Raw genomic sequence first — 20483 nt, forward strand, 5'->3', positions numbered from 1 at the left:
ATTACCTTACTTACCAAATGCATCATTAATACAATTGTAATTGTATCTGCCCAACATGATGGTGATAGATACTAAAGCAACACTGGAGGGGAGAAGGAAGCAAACAACTGAGAAATTAACAAGACCTGGCCCCCTAACATTCCTTACATAATTTTTAGCTCAACAGACATGGTATCCACCTCTAAGCATGGTGCTAACTCATGGATTTTTTTAATCTAATTCAAGTACTGCAATGATAACTCCTCAAAATAATTTGTACACTGAGACTGGAATCTGACATTCTTTGCTTTCATGGACTTCTTAATGAACATGTTCCTAGTTTAAGGTATTCTCTGTACCCTGATATAATTGTTTTTCTAGGAGAGGGTAAAAAGAACTCAGAGGAAACCCGCGTGGCAGGGTTTTTCTTTCATTTGTCCATCTGTCTGTTCAGTCACTGATTAATGGCTCTACCCTTAGAGATTTTCAGACTTTTTAGAAAAATAGGAAATGATGTAAGTCCAGAATATATTAGTAGGTAGAAGATTTATGTTTTGCTTCCTTTACTTTGGCTTATTTGAATGTAACACAAAGACACTGTAAAATCAAGAAAATGGAAATCTGGATTTAAAATAAGTGTCCCTCCTTTCCCCATTCACCATTTCTGTTTTGTTCCAGCCACTCTCCCATAACCACATTCATATACATTCTATGTGTCTCTGAACTTGAAAACTACCATCAATCTATCTACACACACACACACACACACACACACACACACACACAGACACACACACACCCCACTTTGTAATCTTTTTTTCATCAACACATGTTTCAATGGATTGGGCTGGTGTCAAGCAAATAAGACATGGTCCTTGCTTCCCCAGACATTCTAGTATAAACTAGACAATAGGAACACAAATAAACATACAGGCATTTAGACAGCTGGGCAAACACCGAGTAATTAATAATGTATATTCATTTAAAAAATGTTAGTAAATATGGGTTACATGGGGGAAAATAAAAAGTAAACTGAAAACCCTTCTGACCATTAGAGGTGAAAGAGGCCTTTGAGACCATCAAGGTCAGCAGCTTCATTGTATAAAGAAAAAAACTGAAAGCAGAGTTTGAGAGGTGGGTGTAGAAGAAGAAAATCATAACATCCCCTCCCACTGGTGGAGTAAATCCCTTTGCAGGTCAAATTTCTGAATGTTCTGAGAAGGGATTGAATTCTTATGTCCAAATGATTGGATAAATTATCAACCTGAAAACAACAAAGATTTTTCAAATGATAACAATTTTCCCTTGCAAAGTGAGGTTCCAAATCCTCCCTTGTATCCTTAGGCAATTTCTTTTCTCAGAATCAGTTGCTTTATACAAGTTTTATATTGCCATCTGAAACAAGCCTCTATGTTTTTTGCCAAAGACATGGAAGACAGCCTCGAGGGTGGATTTCAAGGTTTCTTTATGGTCAGACCAATGCTGTTAGGTTTCCAAAAAGATATTCTTGACCTCTGGGCTAGGGGATGAAGCTACACAGCACCACTGCCCTCTCACACTAGCTTTTCCTTCTTTTTTTGAATGGTTAAGACCATGAAAGTCCATTTTAATAAGGCCAACTCAAGCTAACTTGGTACAGAGGATCCCTAAATATCCTATTTTATTTTAAATGTTACGTGTAGCCAAACAAGTGGTAACATAAAATTGCTACTGTAGTTATTTTTTTCTGATGCAAAGAAAAACTGCATTATTAAAATATAAACTCTAATTTCAAATATTATAATAAGAAAAAATTGAAAATCACATGTAACATGAAAAAGCTTTGGCTTTATTTTGGGAACTCTGAGTGTCACCGACTTATTCCCACAGGTAGTCATCAGAATTGACATTGACAATGCCTTCCCTAAAATAGCCAGTGTGGAGTCTTATGTACACAATGTACTCAATAAACCTTGCTCATCAATTTACTGACTCACTAATTGTCGTTGTTTCACGTCATCAAGTTAAAACATCTTTATCTGAAAATAATGTATGCAAACCCACAGTCCTTGAAAAGGACCATATTGTTTTCATGTTTCATCATCCTGTTTTCCTCTTCTCATAGGGAAATCTGTCATTGTTTTGTGTCATCAATTTAAAATATCTCTATCTGAAAAATAATGCATGGAAACCCATGGTCCTTAAAAAGGACCATATTGGGGGAGGCCTGGGTGGCTCAGTCGGTTAAGCGGCCGACTTCGGCTCAGGTCATGATCTCACAGTCGGTGAGTTTGAGCCCCGCATTGGGCTCTGTGCTGACAGCTCAGAGCCTGGAGCCTGCTTCAGATTCTGACCCTCCCTCGTCCATGCTCTTTCTCTCTCTGTCTCAAAAATAAATAAACATTAAAAAAATAAATAAATAAAAATAAAAAATAAAAAATAAATAAAAAGGACCATATTGTTTTCAGGTTTCATCATCCTGTTTTTCCCTTTGCTTACAAACATTCAAATGACAAGGAAGGCTACCAGAATATTTTCACAGCTAGCATGCAGCAGTCTCTTTTAATCCTTGTCACACAAGATGTTCCTTCTTCATCTGTATGCCCCATTCTTGTTTTAACATACATAGAAAGCCCTAAAACATGAATTTTTAATCTAGAGAAAATTTCATTCCTTGTTGAAAAGTCGTGGTTGACCAATTCTTCCAGTAATAATATCATCTAATTTAAGTAATTACATCATTAACATTATGTACTAAAGGCTCTGGCATGAGAGTGAGATAAAATTTAAGAACAATGTATAATTGTTTTTATTTATTTCCTTGAAAAATATAAAACTTCCAACCTACTCATTTCTTATATTTAAGACACTAAATGTTTTTACTTATTTAAGCTATAATGGATTGTTTACTACAAGAAGTTTGAAGTAACTTACAGTAACATGGCATAAATATGGCAAATGAAAAGAAAATGGAAAAGAAAACTGGGATATAGAAGCAAAAGAAATGAAGATTCCTAGTCACCTAAAGTAAGCAGATTGATGATTTCCTGACATTTAAGGCAAACTCCTACTTATGCGTCAAGACCCAGGTGAAATGTCACCCTCTCTGTGGAGCCTCTTCTGAGTCTCTAAGGGCCAACAGTTCTCTTTTCCTCCCAGAGCTCTAGTAGTCTTTTAAACCTATGTTAATATGAGTACCTGATTTTACTGCAAAACATTTACATAAATCCTCCTTTGCTCATATGGTCAACTCATAACGCCTTAGCATTAGGAACCACTGCCTTTCTTTGGTTCCTGTTCTTAATCAGTATTTAGCATCCTTCAGCCACTGTTTTTCCTCTTCTCTGGAAACTTTTGCAACTTGCTCATTATCCTGAGTTCTGAAATATCACGTATAGGTTGACTCAATCTAAAGACTCGCACTACCTTTCTTTGATTAGGACAAATTTCTTTTTTAATATTAAGTAATTTCTGCATCTCAATTTTCTCCACTCTTTTATTTTTAACTCCTAGAAAGACAGCAGTGCTTTTGAATTGATTTGCAATGACTCATCGCTATTTTGCTCATTTTTCATTTTTTTACTGTTTTATGAGTTTACCAACTTTATATTTCAGAATAGATTGATTGTTAATTGATGTGCTTGATTTCTTTTATAAATTTTCAGAAAATATGTTTTCAGTTCCAAAAATTTTTGCTTTTATTTTTAATAGTAGTCCGGGTTCCTTTCTTTCTTTTCTTGTTATTTCTTTCTCTTTCTTTTTTTTCTTTCCTTTCTTTTTTTCTTTCTTTCTTTCTTTCTTTCTTTCTTTCTTTCTTTCTTTCTTTCTTTCTTTCTCTCTCCCTTCCTTCCTCCATCCCTCCCTTTCTTTCTTTTTCTTTCTTTCTTTCTTTCTTTCTTTCTTTCTTTCTTTCTTTCTTTCTTTCTTTCTTTCTTTTGTTCTTTTTATTTAATATCCAAACAAATCTTCCTGAGAATATGCTCAGAATATTTTTCTAGTTCTCCTATGTTCATTGAACTCCCCCCCCCCCTTTAGTCATTTATTCTGTCTCTTTAGCTTGTTTCTCTCCATTTAGGTTGTTGGTTTTCTTAAACTCTAATGATCTTTAGTTGGTGATTCATATTTATGAATAAAGGGCATGGTTGATGAATTAGGGTAGCTCTCACACCCACTCTGTGTAGGTCTGGATCTATTTCCCCAGAAGGCCTTTCCCTGGAATAAGCAGGCTGTTTGTGTAAATAGTGAGGACATGTCAACTGGTGTGCATCATTTTAGAATGTGGGTAAGTAGGCAGGCTGCCCAAATGCCAAAATAACAAGAATATTACTCTGGGAAAGGGATACGTGAGCATGTTTTTCTCCTAGTCTGAGGGATGTTTCCTTTTACATACCCTCTGTGTAGTTGTAAAGCTTTGATGTACCTGCAAGTCAGCTCTGCTCCTGTCTCAAGTGACCAGTGCCACACTGGAATTGCCGGCCCATCTTATGTGGTCTATGTAGTTTCTTAGAAAGAATCTCTCTGACTTAATCTCGAGAAGAAATGCTGCTGCTGTCAGTCACTGTGTAGGGAAGTAGTAAAGGACCGCATTGGCCCAGGTAGCCTAAAGACAGATTTTTAAGTAATTATCCTAATGCTTGTTTCACAGCTCTCCCCGGTCCCCATACCTACTAACTGAACTCGGAGCTTCCCCCAAATCCAAGACATCTCTTTTGACTGTGCTGGACTCCCTATAATTTCTCCTACTCTGGATTATTTGTCTATAAGATCCTGTTCTCCAGAAATCATTCACAATTTCAATTGTGCAGGTAGCATCACTTCCTATTTGCAATGCAGGTATGGATCTCTTTTTCAACTTTGTTACAGTGGAACTGAAAAGAGAAAAATGATAAACCCTCTACCTATGTTCACCATCTTGGAACTAGAGGTTCTATGAGTTTGGATTACAATTGCAGTTTAGACCTAGCTCTTCATTTGGACTGTTGACTTCCAAAGGTAAGCCTTTGTGATCTACTGTACTTTGAAGTGTTTACTTAACTGATTTGCCATTCTTTTAGAATGCTTCATATGTGCAATTATTAATCTTTAGAAAGGGTCTAGTCTTATTTAGAAAATTACAAAAGCCAAACACATGGAAATTATCTTTTGGTCTGCAATAACCTTTAAAATCGTGAAGGTCAGTTAAATTGAAGCTCAGGGCTGAATCTGATACCTGAGTCACAAGTTTCAACATGGCTATCAATAGAAAAGTGATAAAAATGCCCTTGGTACGTATTTTTAACAACACCAAAAAAAGTAGGTTTCTTAAATTTTGTTTAAAACTTTTCATCAGTTTTTAAAAGTATATTTAAAGTCAAAGAAAATTAAATATTTAAATCATATATATAATACATGATAGATCATATATTATATAATTATTATATATCACGTATAATTATACTGTTTGTATATATGTATTATGTTTATATACCAATACATACCAATACATAATATATGTTATATGTTGGTATATACCAATATATTGGTATATGGTATATACCAATACATAATATATGTATTATGTTTATATACCAAATAAAAAGCAAAACTAGTTCTCAAATTTGTTCTCAATTCCTTCATTACTGTTGATAAGAATTATCTTTTAAGAATTCTGTCTTTCTTCCTTTAAGATCACTGGCCATATGTTCATTCAATCTCATAATTACAGGGAGGCTTCTATTACTTTGTAGTCAGTGAAAACGAGAGGCACTGACCTTCTCAGATTGCTCTGAAATCACAAGAAGTGCACCTTGAAAAGGCAGTAGCTCTAGCTTCTCTCTTTTATCAGTTATTCAGTTTCAATATTTTTCAATAATTCCAAAGATAAACTACAATTTCTACTTCCTTTGTGCTTCTCCATTTTGAGACAGAATAGAATGTGGGTGTTTTCCTTGTTTCCTCGTGAGATTTACTACATTAAGGTTTTTTTTAATAGGACAAAACAATATTCAAATTTCCCGAGATTTTTCTTTCTCCCCGTTTCTTTTTTTAATGTTTATTTCTTTTTGACAGAGAGAGAGAGAGAGAGAGAGAGAGAGAGAATGAGTGGGGAAGGGGCAGAGAGAGAAGGAGACAGAATCCGAAGGAGCCTCCAGGCTCTGACCTGTTATCGCAGAGTGCGACGCGGGGATCGAACTCAAGGGGCTTGAACTCACGGGGCTGGGGCTCACGGGGCTGGGGCTGGAGTTCATGGGGCTCGAGCTCACAGACCGAGAGATCATGACCTGAGCCATAACCTGAGCCAAAGTCTGACGCTCAACCAACTAAGCCATCCAGGCGCCCCTCTTTCTCCCTGTTTCTGACATCCATTAAACTTCTTTTCACACACCTCAAAAATATTTTAAGTCTTAACCTAACTACTAATCCACTCTGATTCGTTATGATCAATGAATACAAAAAAAATTCAGTGTGTCATTAACCATTTAAAATCTTTCTCATGAAAAAGGCAATATACACCAGATCAGATAATATAAAAACTTATTTCACAGCATTCCACTTCACTGAATAAATTAAGTCCCAATTCAAGTGAATGCAATGAATAATACTACACATGAAAGTATTTAATGGGAAATGTGGGTGTAAGGGCTCAGGTGGATTGATGTAGGCTGAAATACACTTAGCATCAACACTGAAGTAGGGGAACTTTTTCCTTAACAATTTTCAGTGTTGTGTATTTGGGAACTTCATTTTATTTTTTCATCTAGAATAATCAATCTGAAGATGGTTAGCTTACATTAATCAAATCCATAGTGTTGTGAATAAAAACACTGCATGCCAACATAATTATTTACTCTGAAAATATATCATTGCTGAGTAGATCACAGCTTTCCTATCAAGTGGTTAGCACATTCTCTTCCCAAAGGGGAAACGGAAAGTCAAAAGGCTGCTACATGAATATAGATCCACATTAAAGGAGTACTGTGATATTGGTAGTACCTTGACAGAATATAATAGGTACTGAACAAATGGTTGCTGATATAATAAATCCACTAAAGCATTAATCAATGATGCTATCATATTATAATAGCTTGGTACATTCATTTCGACTATAGTAAGATGGTCCCCCTCCTAAGGGACTTAGATCTAACAATGTATAATTTTATTTATTTATTTATTTATTTATTTATTTATTTATTTATTTACATGATTTCTTCTCCCATTAATCTGTGGGATCCTTGAACTATGGACTTGGACTATGTCTTATTTACTTCTATGTAACTAGTGGCCAGCAGAGTGCCTGGCATTATTAGATGTGAAGTCATTTTTTGAATTGAATTGAAATTAAATATGTTAGCTAGACAAAATAGCCTCTTCCATTTAAGAAGTTTAGAAAAATTCTTAGCTCCAATGGACATGGGCTTTTAAAGATGGCATTTACTGGGGAAACAGCCTAGATATGCTAACCTCATAAAGCTTCCCATTCTCAGAAAATGTCACGTATTAGAACACAAGCCAACATCTGAATCTTATGCACACATATTATTATCTGGTGAATCTGGTCAAGTTCTCTGTACTTGTGCAAGTTGTAGTTTTCTCCTCCTTAAAAATTCTCACCCAGTTCCTTACCTGTTTTTGCCTTATTTCTACTGCAAATGTGACATTGGCATTGCATCTCTGAAGACCATCATCTATCCACTGGAAACAGTTGCTATCCCTTCCCAGAATTTCTGTGTAACCCAGGATCCCACACTAATTAATTGTATGTGCTCCACCAGCACCACCTGATTCTTGGTATGCATTCAAAAAAGTGGTTTAATGAGCTCTCCAGCAGCTTTCTACTATCCTAGTTTACTGCATCCTCATGGGCCCTGGCGGTAATATTAGTGGTTAAAATAGCTGATATTCACTGAGCACTGTACCTCTATTACAATGTGTACAGGAATTTACCCTTTCCTACCTTTTTATATGCTTATCTGTCCAACAAAACTATGAATCATTTATTAAATCAATGACTAAATGGATCAAAAAATAAACAAATCAATGAATTGAACAAGTTGTATGCTCCTGACTGGGCCTCTCACTTGGACAATACTGGCTTCCATCTCCTATTTCCTCAGCACTGGGGAAACCAAGACTTTGCCTTTTCTTTTTCTATATTTCAGGGAGACTACCTCCTTTCTATTCTGACACATTTAACATATTGATAGACTTTATTATAGTAGGCATCCCAGTGATATTAGAGAAAACACCTATTCTCACTGGCAACATTTTTGTAAGTATATGTTTGGGATTTCTTCTGATTTTGATATTAACATCACAATGAATTTTTACATTTGGCGTGACAACCAAAACCAGATGAATAAGCTCTTAAATTACCCTAATTGTTGTTTTTAATCCATTAGAGAGCTGAGGAGGCAAAAAACCCTAGTTGAACTCAATTCCAAAAAGTGATAAGCCCTTCACAGGAGAGAAGAGACACATGTCTAATCTTGTTTCTGATGGAGTGGAATGAGGAGAAAATTTTTGCTATTAAAGGATATATGTAGAAAGAAACCAGCCAGAACTTTAATGAACTTCTAATGACCATAGGCAGATACAATTCCAAGATGACCCAGCCTGAGAGCAAATCTGCACTCACCAAAGAATGCATAGGTCTCCACATGTAATACACTAAAGACTAACAGCAGAACTCAGAGAGGTCCTCCTGAGGTGTGTGGGTCATCCTGAAACTAAGGAAGGCACCTTCAGAAAAGGCTGGAGGTTAGAGGAGCTAAGAGAAATCCCTCAAAGGCATTCCAGTCTTGACAGCTTGCAGACACCCTTCTAAAGCTACATACAGGCTGAGTGAGAGGGCAGAGATTATCTATAATGTAAAAAGAGCAGGCAGCTAAACTGTAAACTAAAGACAAAATCCCCATGGTTCAGAAAGCTGGTGACTTTGCTATAAGAACACAAAGGCATCTCTGGAACCATGCCAGTATGCAGATGTTAGAATTACAGGACGAGATTATGATATAATTACAACAAAAAAAACTAAAAGATCTAGTGGAAAAGGTGAACCATATGTGTGAAGAGATAAGGAATTTTAGTACAGAATGGAAACACTGAAAAAAAACCCTAAAAGTGAACAATAAAAATGTAAAATGTTATCAGAAATGAAGAATTCATTAGAGAAGCTTAACAATCAGGCACAAAAGGAATCATCAGTTCCCTCAAAGCCAGGACAACAGAAAATAGCCAAACTGGAACATTAAAGAGGAAAAAAAAAGAAAAAAAGGCAGATCAGTCAATATCTGTAGGTCAATAGCAAGCAGTCAATATTCAAGTAAAAGTAGTTCCATAAGGAGAGAAAAGAGAAACAATGGAAAAAGAAATATTTGATAAAACATTGGGTGAGAATTTTCCAAAATCATCCTCATACAAATATCAGGAGCTCAATAAATCCAAAGCAGGACAAATACAAAGAAAAATCAGACCTAAGCACATTGTAAACAAAATGCTGAAAGCCAAAGATGAAAAAACAGATCTTAAAATCAGCCTGAGAATAAAAGATACATTACATTGGCAAGAATGACAATATAGTTTGTTTGACATCTCATTAGAAAACAGAGGCTAGAAAAAAAAGGTAGTGCACATCTAAAGTGCTGAAAAAACACCCTAGAATTTTATATTCAGCAAAATATTTTTTAATTCTTTTTTAAGTTTATTTATTTATCTTAAGATATAGACAGAGAGAGTGAGCAGGGGAGGGGCAGAGAGAGAGGGAAAGGGAGAATCCCAAACAGACTCTGTGCTGTCAGCATGGAGCCCAATGCGGGGCTTGAGCCCACAAACCATAAGATCATGACCTGAGCCGAAATCAAGAGTCTGACACTTAGCCCGTTGAGCCACCCAGGTGCCCCTTCAGCCAAAAAAAAAAAAGAAAAAAAAAAGACATAAAGGAAATAATAGATTGAACCCTGGATTCACAGGAAGGAATGATGAGCATCAAAATTATAAAATATTTGGGTAAAATATTAAATAGTTTTCTTAAACTATCTGTATATCTCTGTTTATCTTTAAAAACTTCTCCCTTTTAAAATAAAAATAACAATATATTTGGTGTTTATAACATATGTAAAGTAAAATATAATGCAATAGCACAAAAACTAGGATTATATTGTTGTAAGATTCATGAAAAAGCATACAATTATTTGAAGGTAGATTGTGATAAATTAAAGATACGTTATCACTCTATATTATACAGTAACCACTAACACAGAGACACACTTTATTGAAAATATTATTTTGGACTAATCAAAAACATAGTATAGACAACACAAGCTGTTGATCTCAGGAAAGCAAGAAGGATTATCACTGCAGATTATAGTAAATGCACTTGATATCTAAGATAAAATATACAAATTCCTTAAAGACACAAATTATCAGACATAATAGAAAAAGAAAAAAAAACAAATCTAAAGAAACCTGTATCTGCTGAAGAAATTAAAAATGTAACTAAGGGGCACCTGGATGGCTCAGTCGGTTGAGCGTCCAACTTTGGCTCAGGTCATGATCTCATGGTTCATGAGTTCGAGCCCAGCTTCAGGTTCTGTGCTCACAGCTCAGAGCTTAGAGCCTGCTTCAGATTCTGTGTCTCCCTCTCTGTCTACCCCTCTCCCACTTGCATTCTGTCTCTCTCTCTCTCAAAAATAAAAAAATCATTAACAATTTTTTAATGTAATTAAAAACTCTTCCATGATGAACACTTTAGGCCCATAAGTCTTCACTGATAAATTTTATTACACATTAAAAAAAATAATAATACAAGTCCTGTATAACTCTTTCACAAAAGAAGAAGAAGAAGAAGAAGAAGAAGAAGAAGAAGAAGAAGAAGAAGAAGAAAATGAAGGGATACTTCCCAACTCATTGTAGAACATTAGTAGTACTCTGATACCAAAAGTCACCAGAAGAAGAAAAACCATAGACTAATATTCTTCATAAACAGATACAAAATTATTTTTTTAAGTTTATTTATTTATTTTGAGAGAAAGAGTGAGCTTAAGCAGGGCAGAGACAGAGAAGAGACTGAGAGAAAGAATCCCAAGCAGGTTCACAGAACCCGACATAGGACTCAATCCCACAACCCATGAGATGGTGACCTGAGCTGAAATCAAGAGTTGGATGCTAAACCGACTGAGTCACCCACGTGCCCCATAAATGGAGGCAAAATTCTTAAGAAAGTATTAGCACATCAAATTCAGTAACACAAAAATATTTCATGATCAAGTGAGGTATATCCCAAGAATGTAAGATTGGTCTAATATTCAAAATTCAATCAGTATAAATTAAAACTTTATACAGAATTAGGGAGAAATTATCTTAACAGATAATAGATAGATAACAGGATTATCTATATAGGTACAGAGAAAGTATATGAAAAAATTAACATTCTTATATGATAAAAACTTTTAATAAACTAGGAAGATAAAGGACCTTCTTCAATCTGATATAGGTTGTCTATGAAAAGCCTACAGGTAACATCATACTCAATTAAAGTATTAAATCCTGTTCCTCTAAAATTGTGATAGGGCAAAGATTCTCCATTCTTGTTTAGGTGTGAGATAAATAAAAGACAAAACTATGAGATGGGAAGAAGTTAAACTCTCATTTTCACTGATGGTATGATTACATACATAGGAAAATCTATGTAACTACTAAAAAAACTAGTAAGTGAATGGTACTTTTATATGCTAACAACAAGTAGGTGGAAAATTCAATTTTTAAACGCTACTTGTTATAGTATCAAAACCTTCACATATCTGAGAATAATTCTAATGAAAGATATGCAATACTTCTACATTAAAAACTATAAAATAATACTGAAATTAAAGACTACCTAAATAAAGAGATAACTGGCCAATGGAACAGAATAAAACTATATCCATATTATAAAACTATATCCAGATTATAAAACTATATCCATAAATGTATGGCCAATTAATTTTCAACCAAAGGATCAAGTAAATTCAATGGGAGAAGACATATGTCTTTTCCCAGATTTATTGAGCTATAATTGACAAAATTATAAGATATTTGGAGTATAAAACATGATGATTTTATATACATATACATTGTGGAGGGATTCACTCCATCAGGTTAATTACCACATCCATCACCTCTCATATTTACCTCTTTTTTTTTTTTTAAGTTCTGCTCTCTTAGCAAATTTCAATTATAAAATACAGTGTTAACTACTGTAGTCACCATGTTATGCATTTGATTTTCAAACCTTATGTATCTCATAACTGAAAGATTTGTACCCCTTTACCAACCTCACCCTTTTTCTACTTGCTATTTTTATGAGTTCAACTTTTAAATTTTGGGGTATTCCACATACAAGTGAAACCATGCAGTATTTGTCTTCCTAACAAGTGGTGCTAGAACAACTAGGTTATCTATAGAAAAAGAAAATGGACCTCCACCCATATTTCACTCCAAACACAAAAACTGAAAATAGATCATATGGGAAGATGACTTAGAACTGGTGCCATCCAGGGGATTCAACTGTTTAATTAAAACAAAACAAGATTTCCGCTTCTGAGCAACATGAAGAGGGACTAGATTTAACCTCGTACCCGAATCAGCCAAAACCAAACAAGCAAAATATATGAAACAACAGTTTTGAAGGCACTTAACATTAGACAGTAAAGAACAGTGATCCCTGAAAGAAGGGAAAGGAACAAGGTGAACCCTAGGGTTGTCCCAGCTGATGATCTTGACAGTTTCCAAGCTGTAGCACAGAGTGGGGGAAACTCCTTCAGAATCACACAGACTCTCTGAGTTGAGGAGACCAAGGAGGATACAGTTTAAAGGATGGAGTATAGAAACACAGAAACTGTAGGAATCAATATGATGAAAGTTCTCATATGACTCAATTTTTCCCGCATTCAACAAGTCCTGTTTATTTTCTTTCCTCCATAAGTGTTATTGCCAATCTTGGGTTATTGATTCTTCTTCTTTGAAATGTTAGTAAGGCTCATAATTGGTCAGTTGAAAATGGTCCATGTGCGATTTAGTGCAGATCATTTTTCTTTAGGACAGTAAACGAGTAAATGTGCATTGGTCACTACAAATACTTGTGACAGTTAATCTTCAAGTAAACTGGGCCTTTCCTACATTGTATGTTCTGTCCTCAACCACAGTGTAAGCAAAGTTATATGGTATTAACAGCTGCTTTGTTTCACCCTCAAACTGACTGAACTTAATGGTGGACCAAATAAATTTTACTGACAAAAATGTAGAAAATTTACATATCCCTTTACTGCTTAGGCTGGAAACATCAGAAAGAATATGATAAACACCCACCCACTCTTTCCAGGCTACTTGTAGATTAAACAATGTCACATCTGTGAGTTAAAAGACTTATCCTATGTTATTGCATTTTATCTTCATGTTTCCTACTTATATAAACAATGTACATGAGACTACAGCTAAATTGTACTTTAATCGAGATTAGTACCATTTTATTTCTTTATAAGACAAACACTATATTGTTTACATGTACCTTTTTATATCATATGGAAAAACACCCACTGTATGTGATATGAGAAGTTACTCCTTTTTACAAAGTATTAATGACTTGCATGAATCATGACTTCAACTATACACAGTGCATTTTTATCCAGTGGACTTTTTTATGATCCAATGGAGACTAGAGAACATTGTGTTCATCCTCCTTAACCATATTCTATTAGGTTCAAATGTGTCATTAAGAGATTTGTGATTAAAGAAACTAGGAAATAAACCAAAACCAGAAGACAAGGTGAAGTGCAACAGATAACAAAAAGAATTTATCAAGTGCACCTCAGAATTTAGCCACAAGGATACAGGGAGCCAGGAAAAGGAGAGGCTTTGGGAGACAAAACGGACAGTACTCACAGAGAAGAGACCACTGGCTCATGCTGGGGTTTGAGATACAAGGTATGGACTTCTGTGGGTCTGTTGATACCACGCCCCTTTGTGGGAAGATAGTCAAAGGATTTGTCCTGAGTACTCTAAACTATGACTATTTCTCTGAAACTTATACCTAACCTCCAATCACAGAGTAGTCCTTCCAAAACCTGTTGCATTTAAGCCCACAGTGTCTAAGAGGGGTTTTTGGCATGCAGACTCACAAAATGCCTATTTACTCATTTGAGTCCTCTGAAGATTTAAAAAACCAGGCGTATTTCTCTTCTTGCTAATATATCATCCTGAGCCATAGTTTTCCTCAAAGTAAACTACTTCATCCATATGAATATCTGTTGATACAGGTAATGGCTCTCTTGATGAGGAACACAGTGAGTCTCTTCCTCAGCAGCCAGCATGTACAGAAAGGACATGTATGATGTACAGAAAGGACAACTGGCCTTGAGCCTGTGAATCATCCTAGTTTTCCAGAAAAAAAAAAAAGTCATCATCAGCTCTTTCATCTCAAAGTCTTATCCTTGCCTGAGATAGCATTAAGTCACTAGGCATTCCACTTTGATGCTGATCTCCCTGGCTACAGTAAATATATTTTTAATGAATAATTTTTTATTTCATCCCTAACTATTCCTTATCTTTTGCTGAGTATCACTGACTGCATACTTAACATTTATCACATGCTGAACAATGTGTCCTTTCTCTTTTTGAATTTTTTTGTACAAGTAACTTTTCACTTCCAGTAAGTTCATTTTTTGTTTCAATTATAATAAATGCTTCTACCTAAAACTCTCCTTGCTTTTGTATCTGTTGACCAACATTTCAAACTGAAAGGCACACTTAACAAAAAATTATAGTAATTGCTATGGTCTAAATGTTTGTGTCCCCCCCCCCCCCCACCAACCACCAATCCCCTGAATCACATGTTGGAATCTTAATGCCCAGTGTAATGGTGTTAGTAGGTGGGAGGTGATTAGGTCATGAGGACAGATCCTTCATAATGGGATTAACACCTTATGAAAGGGGCCCCAGAGAGACCCCGTGCCTCTTCCACCACGTGAGGACACAATGTGAAGTCAGCAGTCTACAGTTTAGAAGTAGGCCTTCAACAGCCCCTGACAATGTTGGTGCCTTGAACTTGGACTCCCAGCCTCCAGAACTTTGCAAAATAAATTTCTGTTGTTTGTAAACTACCAGGTGTGTGGTATCTTGTTACAGCAGCCTGAATGAACTAAGACAGTATCTAGACAAAATGTGATGACAGAGATTAAAATGTTCACACATCACTCTTCTTCCTGCCAACTGTCAGAGTAGTAAAATTGAGTCACTATTCTTTTTGCTTGTTTGTTTTGTTTTGTTTGTTTTTTAGATTTTATTGAATAAATTTGACACAAAACATTGTGAAATTTTAAGGTGTACAATGTATTACTTTGATACATTCATACATTGTAATATGCTTGCCCATGTGGTGATAGTTATCACATTACATAATTATAGTATAATATTATTGTCTATATTCACTATACAGTGCATTAGATCTCTATGGCTTATTTAGTTCTCATTACAACTTTGCACCCTTAAACACCAGCATTCTTTTCACCTCCACCACCCATCCCTTGGTAACCAACATATTACTCTTTTACAGGTATAACTTTTTTAGATTCCATATATAGGTAATATCATCCAGTACTTTTCTTTCTTTATCTAACGTATCTCACTTGGCATAATGTGTTCAAGGTCTATCCATATTGTCACAAGTGGGAGGATGTCAACCTTTCTCATGGCAGAAAAATATTCCATTATGTATATGCACCACATCTTTTCTATCCATTTATCTGTTGATTGGCATTTGAATTGTTTACATATCTTGGCTATTAAGAATAATGTTGCAATAAACAGGAGAGTGCACATATCTTGTTGAAAAAAACTGTTTTCATTTCCTTTGGTATATACCTAGAAGTGGAATTGCTAGATTGTATGATAGATCTATTTTTAATTTTTTGAGGAAACTCTTTTCCCATAGTGGTTGGACTGATTTACATTCCAACCAACAATGTATAAGGGTTCCCTTTACACCACATCCTAGTCAACATCTGTTGTCTCTTGTCTTCTTGACAGCCATTCTAACAGGTGTGAGATGGTACCTTAGTGTGGTTTTGACTTGCATTTCCCTGATGATAAGTGATGTTGAGGATTCTTTAGTGTGTCTGGTGGCTATCTGATGTCCTCTTTGGATAAACATCTTTTTAGTTCTATTTAGTTCTTTTGTCCATTTTGTAATTGAATGGTTTGGGTTTGTTTTTTTGTTCTATTTTTTTTGTATAATTGAGTTGACTGAGTTTATACATATGTATTATATCTATATATATATATATAGATAGATAGATATAGATATAGATATAGATATAGATATAGATATAGATAGATATATCAGATACGTAGTTTGCAAAAATTTTCTCCCATTCTGTAGGTTTTTTTTGTTTTGTTAATTATTTCTTTTGCTATACAGAAGCTTTTGAGTTTGATGTAGTCCCATTTGCTAACTTTTTTCTTTTGTTATTTGGGCATTTGGGGTCATGCCTCAAAAAATTATTGACAATACCAATATTGCTGAACTTCCTCCTTATGTTTTCTTCTAGGAGTTTTATGGTATCAGGTCTTATTTTTTAAGCCTATGTTCCATTTAGAGTTCATTTTTGTGAGTGTTGTGAGATATGTATCCAATTTCATTGTTGTGCATGTGTTTCTCCGGTTTTTCCATCACCATTTGTGGAAGAGATTATCCTTTTCCCATCGGGTGTTCTTGACTCCCTTGTTGAATATTAGTTGACTGTATACGTCAGGGTTTAATTCTATGCTCTCTGTTATGTTCCATTTGTCAATATGTCTATTTTTGCACTAGTAATACTGTTTTCACTACTATGGCTGGAGTAGTATAGTTTGAAATCTGGAAGCATGATACCTCTGGCTTTGTTCTTTTTCGCAGGATTGCTTTGGCTTTTTTGGTTCTTTAATGATTCCACATAAATTTCAGGATTGTTCCTTTTATTTCTATGAAGAATGCCTTGGATATTTTATGGGGATTGTGTTGAATCTGTAGATGGCTTTGGGTGGTACGACCATTTTAACAATATTTATTCCAATCCATGAACACAGGGTATCTTTCTATTTGCTTGTGTGTTCTCTGATTTCTTTCAGGAAGCATTTGTGGTTTTCATTTCATAGATCTTTCACTTTCTTGGTTAAGTTTATTTCTGAGTATTTATTGTTTTTAATGCTATTGTGAATGGGATGGTGTCCTTTATTTCGTTTTTCAGATGCTTCATCATTAGTGTAAAGCAATGCAGTTGATTTCTTTATGTTGATTTTGGAGCCACTATTCTTTTGTACCATAAGTTTAAAGATGCTATACATAAAGCACAAAATTGTAGGTAGTTTCTTTCTCTCTGTCCCTCCCACCAGACTGTGAGTCATATGAGGGCAGAATGCATATTTAATATCCTCAGTATGTCTCATCACAACTGTTCCATAATAATAATCCCTAGGATTTATTTTTTGAGCTCAACAAAACAAGTTCACAAAAATATGATTTCAAAGAAGAAAAACAAAAATTTTTTAGAGCCACATTTATCTGCTTGAGATTTAACAGCAGAATTACCTGGGAAATTTGTTCAAATTCATATCCCATCTTCTCCATAGTGAATATGTATTATTTGGGAAAGGTCAGAAGATTCTGACATAAATTTAGCTTGACTTTTTTTGATTACTTTTTATCATACTATAATCACAAAAGCAATGAAGAAATAAAGATAAATGTATGCTTGTACTTATATACTATACACACATATGTATATAATTGTAGATAGACATATGACACGTAAATAGTAGTAAGACATCTGATATGGCCTTAAATCCAAAAAAACGTAAAATAACAAATAAAAGTAATATAAAAATTTTTGAATGTGCATAAAAATGATTTAATTATAATAGAAAAGAACAAAAAGAAAGAACAGGCATTTTTCAAGTATCACATGGACTTCTGTGTTACTTAGTACCAGTCTGGTTTTCTTATAAATGGAGACACTTCAGTGTGTTGCTCTTCAATATACTTAAATGAATATATGTAGAAGATTTACTACATTGTTCAGTAAAGACATGGTTTCATATCATTAAAACATTTTAACAATCAAAACGTAAAAGTGAAGCTCAACTTCTATTTTCAGATTTAATTTTGTTGGTCCAGAAAATGGTCTTAAGTACAACAAAAACAAATGAGAGAATAAGGGTTTCCATAATTATTTTTAGATTATCAAGAAAATTATAAACCATACCTCTCAAACAGATAAAACTGAGTAAGTGAAGACGTTATTTCATGCTCAGTCAGTACCAGTATTCATAAAATAGATAATAGAAAATTATAGTAATACACTCAGCATTAAGTAAATGTATGTATCTGGTTAAAATCTGCCCCCTCCTCCCTATCAACTATATCAGTTCTCTACTGCTGCATAGCTTATTACCCAAAATATAGTGGCTTAAAAATAACAGACCATTGATATCTCAGAGATTCAGCAGATCAGAAATTTAGGCATAGCTTAGCTAGATGACTCTAGCTCAGTTTTCTTATGGCTGCAATCACAACTTAGTTGGTCAGGGAGGTTTGGGGGAACATCCACTTTCAAGTTCACTCACGTGGTTGTTGTAGCCCTTGGTCACTCACCAGGTAGGTCTCTCCACAGGGCTGCCTCATGACTTGCAGCTGATTTCCCCAAAGCTGTAAGTGATTCAGGAGAAAATGAGAGAGCCAAAAAATCCCCAAAATGGAAGCCACAATCTTTTATAACCTGGAGGTGACATTCCCTGACTTTTGCTGTATTCTATTCACTAGAAGCAAGTCACTAAATCAAGCCTACTAGTTCTCTGTGGATTACACAAAAAGGGATTATATAAATATCATTAGATGTCATCTCAGAGGATGTCTGTTACATCAACCTTAAAAGGAACACAGCAAGCAACTTTGTTATTATGTTTAATTCATAAGTCTGATGATCTCAGCAATAAACCAGGTAGAGTTGTAAATTGGATAATCCAATCCCCATAAAGGATATAGCAAATTAGTTCTACAAATCATGACAGAAAAATTATGATCTCTGCCCCTTTAGTAAGTTTCCAGGATAAAAACCTAACCCTGCCCTCTGATTGTCTTCTTAAAATTCCACTGAGAAAGAAGATGCTTCTCTGCAGGACATCTCACATGTCCCATGGAATTGTGGGAGAAGTCTAGTAGACTCCAGAGTAAGGCTGAAAGAATTATACCCCAGAATTCAGAAGGACTGCACTCTGGTTCCAAGTCTGATAATAAATTTTCAGGGTACCAGGTTATCTATGTATAAATTTCATGCATCAAAAAGTTCCCTATGTCCTGCCAGTGTTCAAAAACTAATAATTTGAAGAATAACTGAGTAATATTTCACAAATAAACCACCATTGTTTTACTGTATACATAATGTAAATCTAAAAATCTCGTTTGGGCTGCTTAAATTTCTTTTTTTTTAATATTTTTTAAGTTTATTTATTTTGAGAGAAAGAGAGAGAGAGAGAGAGAGCAAGTGAACAGCAGACAGGCAGAGAGAGAGGGAGTGAGAGAATCCCAAGCAGGCTCTGTACTGTCAGCACAGAGCCCGATGTGGGGCTCGAACTCAAGGAAAAGTGAGATCATCACCTGAGCCAAAATCAAGACTGACTGAGCCACCCAGGTCTCTGGGCTGCTTAAATTGCTAATGCAATGAAAATCTCAAAGTTACTCTAACACTAAGCCTAGATTTAAATATCAAGAAATTACTAAAATGCTGTTTTGTTTGTCTATGAGAAGAAGGGTCCTATTGGTTGTAATAAGCATCCTTATTCTTTTAAGAATTATAATTAAATCCTGTTGTGGGGTGTGTGTATGTGTGTGTGCTTAATAAATCTTTTATTTGGGGATAATTTTGGATTAAAAAAAGGCTGCAAAGATAATGTAGTTTCCATATATACCCATTATCTAGTTTTCCTTAAGTAACATCTTACATATCCATGGCACATTTGTCAAAACCAAGAATAACATTGGTACGTTATTATCAACTAAACTATAGATGTTATTCAGATTCTACCAGTTTTTCCACTAATATCTGTTCCTGGATCCAATCCAGAATACCATATTGCATTTAGTCATCTGGTCTCCCAGTCTCCTCCAATCTGTGAGAGTTTCTCAGTCTTTTCTTGTTTTTCATGACCTTAACAATTTTGAGGAGTGGTGGTCAGTTATTTTGTAGACTATCCTTCAACTTAAGCTGTGTGATGTTTTTCTCATGATTAGGCTTAGGATATGGTTTAAGGGAAGCACATCATAAGATGAGGTAACCTTCTCACCATACCAGATAAAGGGGTACGTGAAATCTGCACAAATTATTACTGATCATGTTTATCATTATCACTTGGTTAGTGTGGTGTTTGCTAGGTTTCTCGACTGTAAAGTCAATTTTTCCCTTGTCTATGTTTTATTCATATGATGCAAGTCACTATATCCAGCTTATACTCAAGGAGACCCAGGGCACATTTTATTGTGA

At 35.0% G+C, this 20483-nt stretch overlaps 1 long non-coding RNA gene across 1 annotated transcript in view; it reads right to left on the bottom strand.

Moving 5' to 3' along the window:
- The window catches only part of LOC109499758, a 177701-nt gene extending 158265 nt beyond the window's left edge, over positions 1–19436 (bottom strand). Inside the window, exon 1 of the long non-coding RNA XR_002157242.3 lies at positions 18599–19436. This is a non-coding gene — a long non-coding RNA (uncharacterized LOC109499758). The remainder of the gene's footprint in view (positions 1–18598) is intronic.
- Between the last annotated feature and the right edge of the window lie 1047 nt (positions 19437–20483).

Source organism: Felis catus, chromosome B2 (assembly GCF_018350175.1).
Source record: "Felis catus isolate Fca126 chromosome B2, F.catus_Fca126_mat1.0, whole genome shotgun sequence".
NCBI classification, from domain to species: domain Eukaryota; kingdom Metazoa; phylum Chordata; class Mammalia; order Carnivora; family Felidae; genus Felis; species Felis catus.